The following is a 5,000-nucleotide window of genomic DNA, read 5'->3' on the forward strand; positions in this document are numbered from 1 at the left end:
GAAGAGGATCCTCAGTCTCTTCTCTTCGCTCGCTCGGCATGCGGAATCCAAAAATGTCACCGCTCTCCACCCTCCTCGCAATGCGACATTCGGGCGAGAGTCGGAGCTCAGCCCGTCATGCGACGAAACCGCTCGCCAGACCCATCCACCGTGCCCCCCGGGCCCGCCAGGGCGCATGACCGACAACAGTAACAGTCGCACGGGCACCAGGGTGGAAAGGGGTGGGCAGTCCGCCAGCGGTTGGAGTCTGGAGGCGAACGAATGCCGAGCCTGCGCAAAATACCCGGTCGCAGCGTCGTCCACCGTCGCGCCGTTGGCCCGTCCATCAACACCTGTGCCAGACCCTCCCAGTTCCGGGTCCTCCCCGTCGGATGGGACCAGGGCTCGAGGACCGGTTGTCGACAGAGGGCTCCGGCTCCGCGGGGGCGGCGAACTAGCGAGGTATGTGACGCGAAGCCCGGTCTGGTGAGAAGCGGTGAAGAAGGGATGTTGTGTCCGATCTGGACGTAGATGTGAGCTGGTGGGTTTTTCCGACCGGAGACCGGGAGGACCCGCCGGGGAAAGGCGCTAGGGATTGGGATCTCTGGGGTGTCCTTTGTCTTCTTCCAGTTGTGTTTCTTGGCGCGTCGTTCTTTCGTGGCGTGCGGCAGGGATCATGAGGTGAGTCAAATAAAAACATAGCAGGGAGAGTGAGGTTATAGTATTCACGCGAGAGAGAAAGAGGGAGGACAGATACGGACGAGGAAGAGGTGAGTGGTGGGAGAGGCTGGCGGAAGGGAGAAAGGGCAGAAGGTGGAGAAATACGAAGAGAAAGAGAATAGGAACGAAAAAAAAAAAAAGAAAGGTAATTTTAGCTGAGATATATGGCATGCTTGAATGTGAAGCTTGAGGATAAGCGTGAAATGAACGGAAGGATTTGGTAGGCGATCCTACTCACAAGAAGCTCGAAGGAACCGCACGGTACGAGAAGTTCCGAAGAGCCAAAAGCAGGAACATAGACGGAAGCGTCCGTACTTGATGCCCTTACAAGTACTGCGGCGCGACAGGGGACTCAGAAAAGGTCCGGGGTCCGTTCAGGGGACAGAGGAAGACGTTTTGATGAGGATTCCTACTGCATTTATAGTATGCAATGTAATTCTCTTGTTCAAAAAGATTTCCATGCATCAATTTATTCCATGGATATACACAAACGAACAATCGAATTTTTAGAAGGTATATCTTAAATATATCCAACAAGAATCGTACCCCAATAATCCAAGTATCCGTTGAAATCTGGTTGATTTGTCAATCGCATCTCGACAAGGAACCACGCTTTTGGCATGCTTGAAATAGACTAGAAGTCAAATTTATTAAAAATTCTAATTGTGCGGCTGCAACTCCAAGGCCTGGGTTACATGCTGTCAAAAAGAACCAAGAACGATCGCTCTAATCCCTTCGACATAATGACAAGGGGAACGTAGCCAAGAAATCAACGCGCGGAAGTACTGCCTAAGACCAACAGTTTTGGCTCGGGTCTAATACCTGCTATGCTGCTGGCTTGATGCATTGTGGCCAGTCCCAAGTGTTGCGCGTTGCCTTTGCCGTTTCAGGCGACTGCCGGGACTATAATTCTAACCCCTGAACGTCCATCCTCGGCTCGGCGGACGCATAACTCTTTCTTCCAGAGCGTGAGTCTTCTCGGATACTGGGGCTTGTTCCCTCCTAGATGTCGGTGCTCTTGTATATGCATGGGTGAAAGATGAATGTGTTGTGAAAAGCTTGTCATGGTGGACGATCACAGCCTGGCTTGGGAGCTCATGGGAGTGGCAGCTTACCCTTTCGTGAGTACGCGCGTTGTCGACCGAGGGCGAAAGGGCTCTGGCAATATATCCTGTGTTACTCATGTACAGTCTCGTGCTCGTGATTCCCATTTATCGTGGCGATGGCACCTACGAAGGTACTCATACTATAGATCCTGAACAAAGTATTCGTGGTCCTCGAGTCCCATGACATTAATGGTGCACCCTAAATGGATATCGATCCTTTAAATGAACGGAGCTGAGGATTTGTGCCTTGTCATTGGATTATTGTTCGTGAGCTGATTCTTCGATGGGTTGGATTTTGTACCGGGTATTGTCTTTGGTTTGTAGACGTGGTTTTTTCCTTCGAAATTTGACAGTTGACCGGCGGATGTTAAAGGTCTTGCGACCCTCGAAGACATTATCTGTAGAGAAATGACAGGTGTGGAAAGAGACAATTCCAGATTAATTGTTGAAGAAATAGAGACTGAAATGATTTGTGAGATTGATATGTCGGGTTTATAAAAATTAATAATAAATATATTTGGGGTAAATATGCGAACCTTGAAACATATTTTATATCTTGGTTTCTTTGTTTGGCTCGAGATTTTCTTAATCTGAAGTGAGTCTGTAGGCTTAGATTAAAGCTAATGGGCTAAGTGTAATTTCGTTTACCAGCACACCTAAGACAAGAAAATAAATAAACAAAAGAATGGCTTTTCCAGAGTAAACAATAACAAACAGGCGTCTTTGAAGTTAAAAAAAGAAACAAAAATGCTTCCAGCCCCGCCAAAACCCAAAAGAAAAACGTGCGCCCGTCTCTCCCAGAGACTTTATCAACAGAGATGTTTTTGCCCTCAAAAATATAATATATTATGTGTGTTCTGCTTGAGCCCGCCAAAACACAAAACGGGCCAAGAGACTTAAAATATGTAAAGACCATAATACATTTCTCTTGCTCTTTTTTTTTTATCAATGGATGTACTGAGATTAATAGTTGAAAATGATTGATGATAATTATTTTATTATTTCTGTTGTTGATGAGGGTAAACTTTTGTATTGGAGATTGTTAAAAGTTAGCGGGTTAATTGTTAAGATTACGCGAGTTAATTGTTAAAGTTACACGTCAATATGTTAAGGTTATGGATCCTCTCTGCTGCTCTCCTCGGTCTCTCTCTCTTTATCATGATGTTTAGCTGTCGATGATGTGAAATGATATTGAAAAAGGGATTATTATTTTTATTAATTATTTTTGTTTTTTTATTATTTTCCGTGTTGATGAAGGAAACCTAATGTGTTTTTGTTTTGTATTCGGGAGAGTTGTTAAGGTTACGGGTTTAATTGTTAAATTACGGCTTGGTTACGTGTTTAATTGTTAATTGTTAGCGGTTTGTTGTTAAGGTTACAGAATTTGTTGTTTAAGAGGTTAACGAATGCGCGTTGTTAATGTTACGGGTTAGTTGTAAGTGTTACGAGGTTTGAATTGTAAGGTTACGGGTTGGTGTGTTAAGGTTATACGGTCGGTATGTGAATGCGTACTGAGTTTAATTGTTAAGATTACAGGTTTACTTTGTTAAGGTATGTTTGTGGGAAAAATTTGTAATAATGAAAGAAGCTGTATCTGAATTTTATTCTCTCTAACTGCTTAGAAAAAGAATGATTACAACTCTCTCAACTCTCGATTAAGGCATTGGATTTTCGTGATTACAAAAGAGAAGAGATGATCTGGATTCTATCCTTTGTTTAATTCTGGTTTCTTGCAAAAGCGGCTGGCGATGAGATACCGTCCCTCGAATGCTGCGCGTCGAGTTTGCTTCTCGTTGACAGATCCGAACGTCTTGTTTCACCTAAACATGATCTCCTCCTCACGATTTTGGCGACCGTTGTGGAAAGAACTTAGCGTGGCAGTTTTTTAGAACTCTTGATGAGTTGATTGATCTTACCGTAATTGTGTTTAGACAAGACCCGAAGATCTCTCTTTGCTGCCCAAGGAGAGGGATGCAAAAAGCCAAGCTCCAAAGATCGCAGCTCTCCTGTTGCTGGCCAAGCAGTTCCAAACAGACCGAACTGAACTGAATTGATTATTCGAGTTATATAGCGGGGATCTAAGGGTGTAACCACCTCCTTAAATTCGCTGCCTAAGTGGGGCTAATAGGGATACTAACGATACCTATCGTCGCCGAACCACCCTTAAATCAGCTCCTGAGTTGGGAGTTGTGATCCCCCTCAGATTGTGGGAAAGCTGGTTTTGGGAAGCGTTCAGGGCTCGTGTTTGAAGCGAGTCAAACGCAGGCACCCGCGTTCGGCTATGACTTGCTGTGTCCAAGACCTAAAATGCCTAAAGCTTGAACCGCAACAATCTGGAAAGCTCGGACGCAGGCGTTTCGGAAGCTCCATTTGCAGCGATTTAAGAGCATGCGTTTGGCAGCGGATTCTGAGTGTGCCCGTTTTACAGCAATAGGGGAGGGGGGGTTGGAAAGCTGGGCGTTGTAGCGATTTAAGAGCTGCGTTTCGGCAGGCCAAGGATCTGACGCGTTTGAGCTTGGATGTGACGCGATGCGTTTACACGTTTGAAGGCTGCGTTTACAGGCGGATTTTAGAAGGCTGCGTTGGGCGGCCGAATCTGAGCTGCGTTTAGAGTTGCGTTCGTGGCTAATGAGCGCGGAGCAATACTTGATGCTCGGTACGCGGAGGAGGACTCCACGTCTTGATTTGAAAGAGACCGTGCGATTTGTAGTTCTATTTCTAAGTCGGAAGTTTTGGCAACATATCGTCATTTTGTAATCTTTACTTTAGCGCTCTTGTTTGATATGGGCAAGAGTCATCAGACTGTAACTCTGCGATGTTGATTGTGAAGGCTGATTGAGATTAGAAGCTCTCATCGGGGTTGTCGTGAACGGTCGTCACGCATTGTCAACGCTTCAGCGATCTACGTGAAAGTCTTCAAATTGTAGCCTCTGGAAGTCGTTACGAGATTGAACTTTCTATCATCGGTGTTTTGTATGGGGATCAGCGCTATGCTATTGGTTAATTTTTTTGAACAGCCTACATGATGTTACGAATGTTTGGCTGTTAAGGTTACGGGTCGGATTGTTAAGATTACGGGTTGTTGTTAAGAGGTTACAGAGATTTGTTATTAATGTTATGGAGTTTGTTGTGTGAGGTCAAGCTTCAGCAAGAGCAAATGGCGTAACATTGCACAACCCAAGTGCAGTAGGTCCT

The sequence above is a fragment of the Asparagus officinalis genome, chromosome 1, assembly GCF_001876935.1.
Source record: "Asparagus officinalis chromosome 1, Aspof.V1, whole genome shotgun sequence".
Lineage (NCBI taxonomy): Eukaryota > Viridiplantae > Streptophyta > Magnoliopsida > Asparagales > Asparagaceae > Asparagus > Asparagus officinalis.